Genomic DNA, 15,142 nt, shown 5'->3' on the forward strand with positions numbered 1-15,142 from the left:
TAACCTCCTGGTTGGCCCAGTTTGCAATTTCTGCAGAAGATGAACAGGAATAGCGAGAACCAATGGAGACTAGCTGGAGGTGTCTGGACGGGCAAATTTAACTCTCATTTCCTACCAGGAAGAGGAATTAACCAAAGGCTCAGCGTGCCGTGACGGAACCAGATTAGGGCCTGAAGCCATCCTGCGGTGTTGCGGCCAGCTCACAAGAAAGCGAGTTGAAGAAAGGAGCTCAGGGGCACTGTAATTCACAAACCTGCAGAGTTATAAATGACAGATATCGTCCAAAAATAGACTGAAGTAAGGCTGCCAAGAGGACTTGAAAGTGGGGCAGAATTGCTGGAAACCGATTTCAGGAGGTAGACTGGAATTGCATTGAAAGCATAGGAAAAGAGGCAGAACGTCCACAATGATGTACTTGGCCAAAAAGGGCGTATGTGTTTTTTCCTGAATATATTCAGGAAAAAACGCATACGCCCTTTTTGGCCAACCAAGCAAGCTTGCAAAGGAAATCTGCACTACAATGAAGTCTCACTTCTCCCGGGTAAAAAGGGCCATCTGAAAAAAGTGTAAAATCCAGAAAGGCAGGACAGGCCATGGAGAACTGGAAGCCTTGTTATGCTGATGGGCGGGATGTAAATTGCCAACAACCACTCGGGAGAAGTGTATGGTGTTTCCTGAAACATCTAAAAAACAAAGCAACAGAACCTAGGGCACTTCCACTTATGGTCCTATAGCTTAGGGAAATTAAAATGAAAAAGACACAGCCACCCCAAAGTTTGGAACGACTCTGTTTACAAGAACCTCGTTTACAGTACAAGTTCAACATCGCAGAAAGTGAAAAATGGATAAAGAAGTTGTGGTATTTACTTACAAAGCAATATCACTCAGCAATGAAATCTGTGTCATCAGGCCCTTAGAAGCACAATGAGTGGATTCAGGTATGATGATTCTAACTGAAATAAGTCACATAGAAAAAGAAACATCATAAGATATCAGTAATACACGGAATGTAAACTTGGCTACACAGGAACTGAATTACAGTACAGAAGAGGGTCTCAAATTTAGAAAACCAACTTATGCTTGCTTAAGGGTAAAGGTGAGTTGTGGTGCTGCATAAAACCAGAGATTGAAATGAGCACAGATAAAGTTCCTTAAGTCAAATATGGAATAGACAAGAGCTACTCCTTGCTCAACGAAATGGACTCAACACCGCATATTAAACGCCTAAGAATGTACCTTACTAGTAAGTATCGTAAAACCTATGGATTGCTATGTCTCCAAAAGAGAATCAAGCATGTGTACAGGGGCATAAACGTAGCAGTGATAGGATTGGAGAGGTTCGGTGAGCAAATGAAGACCCTTTGAAGTCATATTGCATGGTACCCATTACACGGGTCTCAACGCTCCAGGTTTAAGGTATTCTTCCTTCAGCTAAAACATGCATGTGGAACCCAAGTATGATCAACCATGTGAACGGGAGACGTGTTCAAATATGTCTCAGTTTTCCTCCCCTGGTACTCGGGTGCAACATTCCAGTCGCTTTACTAACACTCTCCCCACTTGGAGAGTCAGCGCCTTTAACCTCCTGTTTGGCACAGTTTGCAATTTCTGCGGAAGATGAACAGGAATAGCGAGAACCAATGAGAGACTAGCTGGAGGTGTCTGGACGGGCAAATTTAACTCTCATTTCCCACCACGAAGAGGAAATAACCAAAGGCTCAGCGTGCCGTGCCGGAACCAGATTAGGGCCTGAAGCCATCCTGCGGTGTTGCGGCCAGGTCACAAGAAAGCAAGTTGAAGAAAGGAGCTCAGGGGCACTGTAATTCACAAACCTGCAGAGTTATAAATGACAGCTATCGTCCAAAAATAGACTGAAGTAAGGCTGCCAAGAGGACTTGAAAGCGGGGCAGAATTGCAGGAAACCGATTTCAGGAGGTAGACTGGAATTGCATTGAAAGCATAGGAAAAGAGGCAGAACGTCCACAATGATGCACTTGGCCAAAAAGGGCGTATGCGTTTTTTCCTGAATATATTCAGGAAAAAACGCATACGCCCTTTTTGACCAACCAAGCAAGCTTGCAAAGGAAATCTGCACTACAAGGAAGTCTCACTTCCCCCCAGTCAAAAGGGCCATCTGAAAAAAGTGTAAAATCCAGAAAGCCAGGACAGGCCATGGAGAACTGGGAGCCTTGTTATGCTGATGGGCGGGATGTAAATTGCCAACAACCACTCGGGAGAAGTGTATGGTGTTTCCTGAAACATCTAAAAAACAAAGCAACAGAACCTAGGGCACTTCCACTTATGGTCCTATAGCTTAGGGAAATTAAAATCAAAAAGACACAGCCACCCCAATGTTTGGAACGGCTCTGTTGACAAGAACCTCGTTTACAGTACAAGTTCAACATCGCAGAAAGTGAAAAATGGATAAAAAAGTTGTGGTATTCACTTACAAAGCAATATCACTCAGCAATGAAATCTGTGTCATCAGGCCCTTAGCAGCACAATGAGTGGATTCAGGTATGATGATTCTAACTGAAATAAGTCACACAGAAAAAGAAACATCATAAGATATCAGTAATACACGGAATGTAAACTTGGCTACACAGGAACTGAATTACAGAACAGAACAGGGTCTCAAATTTAGAAAACCAACTTATTCTTGCTTAAGGGTAAAGGTGAGTTGGGGTGCTGCATAAAACCAGAGATTGAAATGAGCACAGATAAAGTTCCTTAAGCCAAATATGGAATAGACAAGAGCTACTCCTTGCTCAATGAAATGGACTCAACACCGCATATTAAACGCCTAAGAATGTACCTGACTAGTAAGTATCTTAAAACCTATGGATTGCTATGTCTCCGAAAGAGAACCAAGCATGTGTACAGGGGCATAAACGTAGCAGTGATAGGATTGGAGAGGTTCGGTGAGCAAATGAAGACCCTTTGAAGTCATATTGCATGGTACCCATTACACGGGTCTCAACTCTCCAGGTTTAAGGTATTCTTCCTTCAGCTAAAACATGCATGTGGAACCCAAGTATGATCAACCATGTGAACGGGAGACGTGTTCAAATATGTCTCAGTTTTCGTACCCTGGTACTCGGGTGCAACATTGCAGACGCTTTACTAACACTCTCCCCATTTGGAGAGTCAGCGCCTTTAACCTCCTGTTTGGCCCAGTTTGCAATTTCTGCAGAAGATGAACAGGAATAGCGAGAACCAATGGAGACTAGCTGGAGGTGTCTGGACGGGCAAATTTAACTCTCATTTCCTACCAGGAAGAGGAATTAACCAAAGGCTCAGCGTGCCGTGCCGGAACCAGATTAGGGCCTGAAGCCATCCTGCGGTGTTGCGGCCAGCTCACAAGAAAGCGAGTTGAAGAAAGGAGCTCAGGGGCACTGTAATTCACAAACCTGCAGAGTTATAAATGACAGCTATCGTCCAAAAATAGACTGAAGTAAGGCTGCCAAGAGGACTTGAAAGTGGGGCAGAATTGCAGGAAACCGATTTCAGGAGGTAGACTGGAATTGCATTGAAAGCATAGGAAAAGAGGCAGAACGTCCACAATGATGCACTTGGCCAAAAAGGGCGTATGCGTTTTTTCCTGAATATATTCAGGAAAAAACGCATACGCCCTTTTTGGCCAACCAAGCAAGCTTGCAAAGGAAATCTGCACTACAATGAAGTCTCACTTCCCCCGGGTAAAAAGGGCCATCTGAAAAAAGTGTAAAATCCAGAAAGGCAGGACAGGCCATGGAGAACTGGAAGCCTTGTTATGCTGATGGGCGGGATGTAAATTGCCAACAACCACTCGGGAGAAGTGTATGGTGTTTCCTGAAACATCTAAAAAACAAAGCAACAGAACCAAGAGCACTTCCACTTATGGTCCTATAGCTTAGGGAAATTAAAATCAAAAAGACACAGCCACCCCAAAGTTTGGAACGGCTCTGTTTACAAGAACCTCATTTACAGTACAAGTTCAACATCGCAGAAAGTGAAAAATGGATAAAGAAGTTGTGGTATTTACTTACAAAGCAATATCACTCAGCAATGAAATCTGTGTCATCAGGCCCTTAGCAGCACAATGAGTGGATTCAGGTATGATGATTCTAACTGAAATAAGTCACACAGAAAAAGAAACATCATAAGATATCAGTAATACACGGAATGTAAACTTGGCTACACAGGAACTGAATTACAGAACAGAACAGGGTCTCAAATTTAGAAAACCAACTTATGCTTGCTTAAGGGTAAAGGTGAGTTGTGGTGCTGCATAAAACCAGAGATTGAAATGAGCACAGATAAAGTTCCTTAAGTCAAATATGGAATAGACAAGAGCTACTCCTTGCTCAACGAAATGGACTCAACACCGCATATTAAACGCCTAAGAATGTACCTGACTAGTAAGTATCGTAAAACTTATGGATTGCTATGTCTCCAAAAGAGAATCAAGCATGTGTACAGGGGCATAAACGTAGCAGTGATAGGATTGGAGAGGTTCGGTGAGCAAATGAAGACCCTTTGAAGTCATATTGCATGGTACCCATTACACGGGTCTCAACGCTCCAGGTTTAAGGTATTCTTCATTCAGCTAAAACATGCATGTGGAACCCAAGTATGATCAACCATGTGAACGGGAGACGTGTTCAAATATGTCTCAGTTTTCCTCCCCTGGTACTCGGGTGCAACATTCCAGACGCTTTACTAACACTCTCCCGACTTGGAGAGTCACTCCCTTTAACCTCCTGTTTGGCCCAGTTTGCAATTTCTGCGGAAGATGAACAGGAATAGCGAGAACCAATGAGAGACTAGCTGGAGGTGTCTGGACGGGCAAATTTAACTCTCATTTCCCACCAGGAAGATGAATTAACCAAAGGCTCAGCGTGCCGTGCCAGAACCAGATTAGGGCCTGAAGCCATCCTGCGGTGTTGCGGCCAGCTCAAAAGAAAGCGAGTTGAAGAAAGGAGCTCAGGGGCACTGTAATTCACAAACCTGCAGAGTTATAAATGACAGCTATCGTCCAAAAATAGACTGAAGTAAGGCTGCCAAGAGGACTTGAAAGCGGGGCAGAATTGCAGGAAACCGATTTCAGGAGGTAGACTGGAATTGCATTGAAAGCATAGGAAAAGAGGCAGAACGTCCACAATGATGCACTTGGCCAAAAAGGGCGTATGCGTTTTTTCCTGAATATATTCAGGAAAAAACGCATACGCCCTTTTTGGCCAACCAAGCAAGCTTGCAAAGGAAATCTGCACTACAAAGAAGTCTCACTTCCCCCCGGTCAAAAGGGCCATCTGAAAAAGGTGTAAAATCCAGAAAGGCAGGACAGGCCATGGAGAACTGGGAGCTTTGTTATGCTGATGGGCGGGATGTAAATTGTCAACAGACACTCCTGAGAAGTGTATGGTGTTTCCTGAAACATCTAAAAAACAAAGCAACAGAGCCTAGGGCACTTCCACTTATGGTCCTATAGCTTAGGGAAATTTAAATCAAAAAGACACAGCCACCCAAAAGTTTGGGACTCCTCTGTTTACAAGAACCTCGTTTACTGTAGAAGTTCAATATCGCAGAAAGTGAAAAATGGATAAAGAAGTTGTGGTATTCACCTACAAAGCAATATCACTCAGCAATGAAATCTATGTCATCAGGCCCTTAGCAGCACAATGAGTGGATTCAGGTATGATGATTGTAACTGAAATAAGTCACACAGAAAAAGAAACATCATAAGATATCAGTAATACACGGAATGTAAACTTGGCTACACAGGAACTGAATTACAGAACAGAACAGGGTCTCAAATTTAGAAAACCAACTTATGCTTGCTTAAGGGGAAAGGTGAGTTGGGGTGCTGCATAAAACCAGAGATCGAAATAGCACAGATAAAGTTCCTTAAGCCAAATATGGAATAGACAAGAGCTACTGCTTTCTCAACGAAATGGACTCGACACCGCATATTAAACGCCTAAGAATGTACCTGACTAGTAAGTATCTTAAAACCTATGGATTGCTATGTCTCCGAAAGAGAATGAAGCATGTGTACAGGGGCATAAACACAGCAGTGAAAGGATTGGAGAGGTTCGGTGAGCAAAAGAAGACCCTTTGAAGTCATATTACATGGTACCCATTCCATGGGTTTTAACTACGCAGGTTTAAGGTATTCTTCCTTCAGCTAAAACTTGCATGTGGAACCTAGAGTATGATCAACCATGTGATCGGGAGACGTGTTCAAATATGTCTCAGTTTTCGTACCCTGGTACTCGGGTGCAACATTCCAGACGCTTTACTAACACTCTCCCCACTTGGAGAGTCAGTCCCTTTAACCTCCTGTTTGGCCCAGTTTGCAATTTCTGTGGAAGATGAACAGGAATAGCGAGAACCAATGAGAGACTAGCTGAAGGTGTCTGGATGGGCAAATTTAACTCTCATTTCCCACCAGGAAGAGGAATTATCCAAAGGCTCAGCATGCCGTGCCAGAACCAGATTAGGGCCTGAAGACATCCTGCGGTGTTGCGGCCAGCTCACAAGAAAGCGAGTTGAAGAAAGGAGCTCAGGGGCACTGTAATTCACAAACCTGCAGAGTTATAAATGACAGCTATCGTCCAAAAATAGACTGAAGTAAGGCTGCCAAGAGGACTTGAAAGCGGGGCAGAATTGCAGGAAACCGATTTCAGGAGGTAGACTGGAATTGCATTGAAAGCATAGGAAAAGAGGCAGAACGTCCACAATGATGCACTTGGCCAAAAAGGGCGTATGCGTTTTTTCCTGAATATGTTCAGGAAAAAACGCATACGCCCTTTTTGGCCAACCAAGCAAACTTGCAAAGGAAATCTGCACTACAATGAAGTCTCACTTCTGCCTGGTTAAAAGGGCCATCTGAAAAAAGTGTAAAATCCAGAAAGGCAGGACAGGCCATGGAGAACTGGGAGCCTTGTTATGCTGATGGGCGGGATGTAAATTGCCAACAGAAACTCGGGAGAAGTGTATGGTGTTTCCTAAAACATCTAAAAAACAAAACAACAGAGTCTAGGGCACTTCCACTTATGGTCCTATAGCTTAGGGAAATTAAAATCAAAAAGACACAACCACCCCAAAGTTTGGGACGCCTCTGTTTACAAGAACCTCGTTTACCGTGCAAGTTCAATATCACAGAAAGTGAAAAATGGATAAAGAACTTGTGGTACTTACGTACAATGCAGTATCAATCAGCAATGAAATCTATGTCATCAGGCCCGTAGCAGCATAATGAGTGGATTCAGGTACGATGATTCTAACTGAAATAAGTCACACAGAAAAAGAAACATCATAAAATATCAGTAATACACGGAATGTAAACTTGGCTACACAGGAACTGAATTCCAAAACAGAACAGGGTCTCAAATTTAGAAAACCAACTTATGCTTGCTTAAGGGGAAAGGTGAGTTGGGGTGCTGCATAAAACCAAAGATTGAAATGAGCACAGATAAATTTCCTTAAGCCAAATATGGAATAGACAAGAGCTACTCCTTGCTCAGCGAAATGGACTCAACACCCCATATTAAACGCCTAAGAATGTACGTGACTAGTAAGTATCTTAAAACCTATGGATTGCTATGTCTCCAAAAGAGAATCAAGCGTGTGTACAGGGGCATAAACACAGCAGTGAAAGGATTGGAGAGGTTCGGTGAGCAAAAGAAGACCCTTTGAAGTCATATTACATGGTACCCATTCCACGGGTTTCAACTACCCAGGTTTAAGGTATTCTTCCTTCAGCTAAAACATGCATGTGGAACCTAGAGTATGATCAACCATGTGATCGGGAGACGTGTTCAAATATGTCCCAGTTTTCGTACGCTGGTACTCGGGTGCAACATTCCAGACGCTTTACTAACACTCTCCCGACTTGGAGAGTCAGTCTCTTTAACCTCCTGTTTGGCCCAGTTTGCAATTTCTGCGGAAGATGAACAGGAATAGCGAGAACCAATGAGAGACTAGCTGGAGGTGTCTGGAATCCAGAAAGGCAGGACAGGCCATGGAGAACTGTGAGCCTTGTTATGCTAAAAGGCGGGATGTAAATTGCCAACAACCACTCGGGAGAAGTGTATGGTGTTTCCTGAAACATCTAAAAAACAAAGCAACAGAGCCTAGGGCACTTCCACTTATGGTCCTATAGCTTAGGGAATTTAAAATCAAAAAGACACAGCCACCCCAAAGTTTGGAACGGCTCTGTTTACAAGAACCTCGTTTACAGTACAAGTTCAACATCGCAGAAAGTGAAAAATGGATAAAGAAGTTGTGGTATTTACTTACAAAGCAATATCACACAGCAATGAAATCTGTGTCATCAGGCCCTTAGCAGCACAATGAGTGGATTCAGGTATGATGATTCTAACTGAAATAAGTCACACAGAAAAAGAAACATCATAAGATATCAGTAATACACGGAATGTAAACTTGGCTACACAGGAACTGAATTACAGAACAGAACAGGGTCTCAAATTTAGAAAACCAACTTATGCTTGCTTAAGGGGAAAGGTGAGTTGGGGTGCTGCATAAAACCAGAGATTGAAATGAGCACAGATAAAGTTCCTTAAGCCAAATATGGAATAGACAAGAGCTACTCCTTGCTCAACGAAATGGACTCAACACCCCATATTAAACGCCTAAGAATGTACCTGACTAGTAAGTATCTTAAAACCTATGGATTGCTATGTCTCCGAAAGAGAATCAAGCATGTGTACAGGGGCATAAACGCAGCAGTGATAGGATTGGAGAGGTTCGGTGAGCAAATGAAGACCCTTTGAAGTCATATTGCATGGTACCCATTCCACGGGTTTCAACTACCCAGGTTTAAGGTGTTCTTCCTTCAGCTAAACCATGCATGTTCAACCTAGAGTATGATCAACCATGTGATCGGGAGACGTGTTCAAATATGTCCCAGTTTTCGTACCCTGGTACTCGGGTGCAACATTCCAGACGCTTTACTAACACTCTCCCGACTTGGAGAGTCAGTCCCTTTAACCTCCTGTTTGGCCCAGTTTGCAATTTCTGCGGAAGATGAACAGGAATAGCGAGAACCAATGAGAGGCTAGCTGGAGGTGTCTGGACGGGCAAATTTAACTCTCATTTCCCACCAGGAAGAGGAATTAACCAAAGGCTCAGCGTGCCGTGCCGGAACCAGATTAGGGCCTGAAGCCATCCTGCGGTGTTGCGGCCAGCTCAAAAGAAAGCGAGTTGAAGAAAGGAGCTCAGAGGCACTGTAATTCACAAACCTGCAGAGTTATAAATGACAGCTATCGTCCAAAAATAGACTGAAGTAAGGCTGCCAAGAGGACTTGAAAGCGGGGCAGAATTGCAGGAAACCGATTTCAGGAGGTAGACTGGAATTGCATTGAAAGCATAGGAAAAGAGGCAGAACGTCCACAATGATGCACTTGGCCAAAAAGGGCGTATGCGTTTTTTACTGAATATATTCAGGAAAAAACGCATACACCCTTTTTGGCCAACCAAGCAAGCTTGCAAAGGAAATCTGCACTACAATGAAGTCTCACTTCCCCCAGGTCAAAAGGGCCATCTGAAAAAAGTGTAAAATCCAGAAAGGCAGGACAGGCCATGGAGAACTGGGAGCCTTGTTATGCTGATGGGCGGGATGTAAATTACCAACAGACACTGAGGAGAAGTGTATGGTGTTTCCTGAAACATCTAAAAAACAAAGCAACAGAGCCTAGGGCACTGCCACTTATGGTCCTATAGCTTAGGGAAATTAAAATCAAAAAGACACAGCCACCCCAAAGTTTGGGACGCCTCTGTTTACAAGAACCTCGTTTACAGTACAAGTTCAACATCGCAGAAAGTGAAAAATGGATAAAGAACTTGTGGTACATACGTACAATGCAGTATCACTCAGCAATGAAATCTATGTCATCAGGCCCGTAGCAGCATAATGAGTAGATTCAGGTACGATGATTCTAACTGAAATAAGTCACACAGAAAAAGAAACATCATAAGATATCAGTAATACACGGAATGTAAACTTGGCTACACAGGAACTGCATTCCAAAACAGAACAGGGTCTCAAATTTAGAAAACCAACTTATGCTTGCTTAAGGGGAAAGGTGAGTTGGGGTGCTGCATAAAACCAGAGATTGAAATGAGCACAGATAAAGTTCCTTAAGCCAAATATGGAATAGACAAGAGCTACTCCTTGCTCAACGAAATGGACTCAACACCGCATATTAAACGCCTAAGAATGTACCTGACTAGTAAGTATCTTAAAACCTATGGATTGCTATGTCTCCGAAAGAGAATCAAGCATGTGTACAGGGGCATAAACGCAGCAGTGATAGGATTGGAGAGGTTCGGTGAGCAAATGAAGACCCTTTGAAGTCATATTGCATGGTACCCATTCCACGGGTTTCAACTACCCAGGTTTTAGGTATTCTTCCTTCAGCTAAAACATGCATGTGGAACCCAAGTATGATCAACCATGTGAACGGGAGACGTGTTCAAATATGTCTCAGTTTTCCTCCCCTGGTACTCGGGTGCAACATTCCAGACGCTTTACTAACACTCTCCCCACTTGGAGAGTCAGCGCCTTTAACCTCCTGTTTGGCCCAGTTTGCAATTTCTGCGGAAGATGAACAGGAATAGCGAGAACCAATGAGAGACTAGCTGGAGGTGTCTGGACAGGCAAATTTAACTCTCATTTCCCACCAGGAAGAGGAAATAACCAAAGGCTCAGCGTGCCGTGCCGGATCCAGATTAGGGCCTGAAGCCATCCTGCGGTGTTGCGGCCAGGTCACAAGAAAGCGAGTTGAAGAAAGGAGCTCAGGGTCACTGTAATTCACAAACCTGCAGAGTTATAAATGACAGCTATTGTCCAAAAATAGACTGAAGTAAGGCTGCCAAGAGGACTTGAAAGCGGGGCAGAATTGCAGGAAACCGATTTCAGGAGGTAGACTGGAATTGCATTGAAAGCATAGGAAAAGAGGCAGAACGTCCACAATGATGCACTTGGCCAAAAAGGGCATATGCGTTTTTTCCTGAATATATTCAGGAAAAAACGCATACGCCCTTTTTGGCCAACCAAGCAAGCTTGCAAAGGAAATCTGCACTACAATGAAGTCTCACTTCCCCCCGGTCAAAAGGGCAATCTGAAAAAAGGGTAAAATCCAGAAAGGCAGGACAGGCCATGGAGAACTGGGAGCCTTGTTATGCTGATGGGCGGGATGTAAATTGCCAACAACCACTCGGGAGAAGTGTATGGTGTTTCCTGAAACATCTAAAAATCAAAGCAACAGAACCTAGGGCACTTCCACTTATGGTCCTATAGCTTAGGGAAATTAAAATCAAAAAGACACAGCCACCCCAAAGTTTGGAACGGCTCTGTTTACAAGAACCTCGTTTATAGTACAAGTTCAACATCGCAGAAAGTGAAAAATGGGTAAAGAAGTTGTGGTATTTACTTACAAAACAATATCACTCAGCAATGAAATCTGTGTCATCAGGCCCTTAGCAGCACAATGAGTGGATTCAGGTATGATGATTCTAACTGAAATAAGTCACACAGAAAAAGAAACATCATAACATATCAGTAATACACGGAATGTAAACTTGGCTACACAGGAACTGAATTACAGAACAGAACAGTGTCTCAAATTTAGAAAACCAACTTATGCTTGCTTAAGGGGAAAGGTGAGTTGGGGTGCTGCATAAAACCAGAGATTGAAATGAGCACAGATAAAGTTCCTTAAGCCAAATATGGAATAGACAAGAGCTACTCCTTGCTCAACGAAATGGACTCAACACCCCATATTAAACGCCTAAGAATGTACCTGACTAGTAAGTATCTTAAAACCTATGGATTGCTATGTCTCCGAAAGAGAATCAAGCATGTGTACAGGGGCATAAATGCAGCAGTGATAGGATTGGAGAGGTTCGTGAGCAAATGAAGACCCTTTGAAGTCATATTGCATGGTACCCATTCCACGGCTTTCAACTACCCAGGTTTAAGGTATTCTTCCTTCAGCTAAAACATGCATGTGGAACCTAGAGTATGATCAACCATGTGATCGGGAGACGTGTTCAAATATGTCCCAGTTTTCGTACCCTGGTACTCGGGTGCAACATTGCAGACGCTTTACTAACACTCTCCCTACTTGGAGAGTCAGTCCCTTTAACCTCCTGTTTGGCCCAGTTTGCAATTTCTGCGGAAGATGAACAGGAATAGCGAGAACCAATGAGAGTCTAGCTGGAGGTGTCTGGATGGGCAAATTTAACTCTCATTTCCCACCAGGAAGAGGAATTAACCAAAGGCTCAGCATGCCGTGCCAGAACCAGATTAGGGCCTGAAGACATCCTGCGGTGTTGCGGCCAGGTCACAAGAAAGCGAGTTGAAGAAAGCAGCTCAGGGGCACTGTAATTCACAAACCTGCAGAGTTATAAATGACAGCTATCGTCCAAAAATAGACTGAAGTAAGGCTGCCAAGAGGACTTGAAAGCGGGGCAGAATTGCAGGAAACCGATTTCAGGAGGTAGACTGGAATTGCATTGAAAGCATAGGAAAAGAGGCAGAACGTCCACAATGATGCACTTGGCCAAAAAGGGCGTATGCGTTTTTTCCTGAATATATTCAGGAAAAAACGCATACGCCCTTTTTGGCCAACCAAGCAAGCTTGCAAAGGAAATCTGCACTACAATGAAGTCTCACTTCCCCCCGGTCAAAAGGGCCATCTGAAAAAAGTGTAAAATCCAGAAAGGCAGGACAGGCCATGGAGAACTGGGAGCCTTGTTATGCTGAAGAGCGGGATGTAAATTGCCAACAACCACTCGGGAGAAGTGTATGGTGTTTCCTGAAACATCTAAAAAACAAAGCAACAGAACCTAGGGCACTTCCACTTATGGTCCTATAGCTTAGGGAAATTAAAATCAAAAAGACACAGCCACCCCAAAGTTTGGGACGCCTCCGTTTACAAGAACCTCGTTTACCGTACAAGTTCAATATCACAGAAAGTGAAAAATGGATAAAGAACTTGTGGTACTTACGTACAATGCAGTATCACTCAGCAATGAAATCTATGTCATCAGGTCCGTAGCAGCATAATGAGTGGATTCAGGTACGATGATTCTAACTGAAATAAGTCACACAGAAAAAGAAACATCATAAGATATCACTAATACACAGAATGTATACTTGGCTACACAGGAACTGCATTCCAAAACAGAACAGGGTCTCAAATTTAGAAAACCAACTTATGCTTGCTTAAGGGGAAAGGTGAGTTGGGGTGCTGCATAAAACCAGAGATTGAAATGAGCACAGATAAAGTTCCTTAAGCCAAATATGGAATAGACAAGAGCTACTCCTTGCTCAACGAAATGGACTCAACACCGCATATTAAACGCCTAAGAATGTACCTGACTAGTAAGTATCTTAAAACCTATGGATTGCTATGTCTCCGAAAGAGAATCAAGCATGTGTACAGGGGCATAAACGCAGCAGTGATAGGATTGGAGAGGTTCGGTGAGCAAATGAAGACCCTTTGAAGTCATATTGCATGGTACCCATTCCACGGGTTTCAACTACCCAGGTTTTAGGTATTCTTCCTTCAGCTAAAACATGCATGTGGAACCCAGAGTATGATCAACCGTGTGATCGGGAGACGTGTTCAAATATGTTTCAGTTTTCCTCCCCTGGTACTCGGGTGCAACATTCCAGACGCTTTACTAACACTCTCCCCACTTGGAGAGTCAGCGCCTTTAACCTCCTGTTTGGCCCAGTTTGCAATTTCTGCGGAAGATGAACAGGAATAGCGAGAACCAATGAGAGGCTAGCTGGAGGTGTCTGGACGGGGAAATTTAACTCTCATTTCCAACCAGGAAGAGGAAATAACCAAAGGCTCAGCGTGCCGTACCGGAACCAGATTACGGCCTGAAGCCAAACTGCGGTGCTGCGGACAGCTCAAAAGAAAGCGAGTTGAAGAAAGGAGCTCAGGGGCACTGTAATTCACAAACCTGCAGAGTTATAAATGACAGCTATCGTCCAAAAATAGACTGAAGTAAGGTTGCCAAGAGGACTTGAAAGCGGGTCAGAATTGCAGGAAACCGATTTCAGGAGGTAGACTGGAATTGCATTGAAAGCATAGGAAAAGAGGCAGAACGTCCACAATGATGCACTTGGCCAAAAAGGGCGTATGCGTTTTTTCCTGAATATATTCAGGAAAAAACGCATACGCCCTTTTTGGCCAACCAAGCAAGCTTGCAAAGGAAATCTGCACTACAATGAAGTCTCACTTCCCCCCGGTCAAAAGGGCCATCTGAAAAAAGTGTAAAATCCAGAAAGGCAGGACAGGCCATGGAGAACTGGGAGCCTTGTTATGCTGATGGGCGGGATGTAAATTGCCAACAGACACTCGGGAGAAGTGTATGGTGTTTCCTGAAACATCTAAAAAACAAAGCAACAGAACCTAGGGCACTTCCACTTATGGTCCTATAGCTTAGGGAAATTAAAATCAAAAAGACACAGCCACCCCAAAGTTTGGATCGGCTCTGTTTACAAGAACCTAGTTTACAGTACAAGTTCAACATCGCAGAAAGTGAAAAATGGATAAAGAAGTTGTGGTATTTACTTACAAAGCAATATCACTCAGCAATGAAATCTGTGTCATCAGGCCCTTAGCAGCACAATGAGTGGATTCAGGTATGATGATTCTAACTGAAATAAGTCACACAGAAAAAGAAACATCATAAGATATCAGTAATACACGGAATGTAAACTTGGCTACACAGGAACTGAATTACAGAACAGAACAGGGTCTCAAATTTAGAAAACCAACTTATGCTTGCTTAAGGGGAAAGGTGAGTTGGGGTGCTGCATAAAACCAGAGATTGAAATGAGCACAGATAAAGTTCCTTAAGCCAAATATGGAATAGACAAGAGCTACTCCTTGCTCAATGAAATGGACTCAACACCCCATATTAAACGCCTAAGAATGTACCTGACTAGTAAGTATCTTAATACCTATGGATAGCTATGTCTCCGAAAGAGAATCAAGCATGTGTACAGGGGCATAAACGCAGCAGTGATAGGATTGGAGAGGTTCGGTGAGCATATGAAGACCCTTTGAAGTCATATTGCATGGTACCCATTACACGGGTCTCAACTCTCCAGGTT

At 43.5% G+C, this 15,142-nt stretch overlaps 1 long non-coding RNA gene across 26 annotated transcripts in view; it reads right to left on the minus strand.

Moving 5' to 3' along the window:
* LOC307189637 overlaps positions 1-15,142 on the minus strand; it is a 2,307,304-nt gene that overhangs the window by 946,667 nt on the left and 1,345,495 nt on the right. Inside the window, exon 6 of one of the 26 annotated variants that reach the window (XR_013829254.1) lies at positions 8,284-8,361. The exons of the other annotated variants lie outside the window; for them this stretch is intronic. This is a non-coding gene — a long non-coding RNA (uncharacterized lncRNA). The remainder of the gene's footprint in view (positions 1-8,283; positions 8,362-15,142) is intronic. 26 annotated transcript variants of the gene reach the window in all.

Source organism: Stenella coeruleoalba (assembly GCF_951394435.1).
Source record: "Stenella coeruleoalba genome assembly, chromosome: 7".
NCBI lineage: Eukaryota > Metazoa > Chordata > Mammalia > Artiodactyla > Delphinidae > Stenella > Stenella coeruleoalba.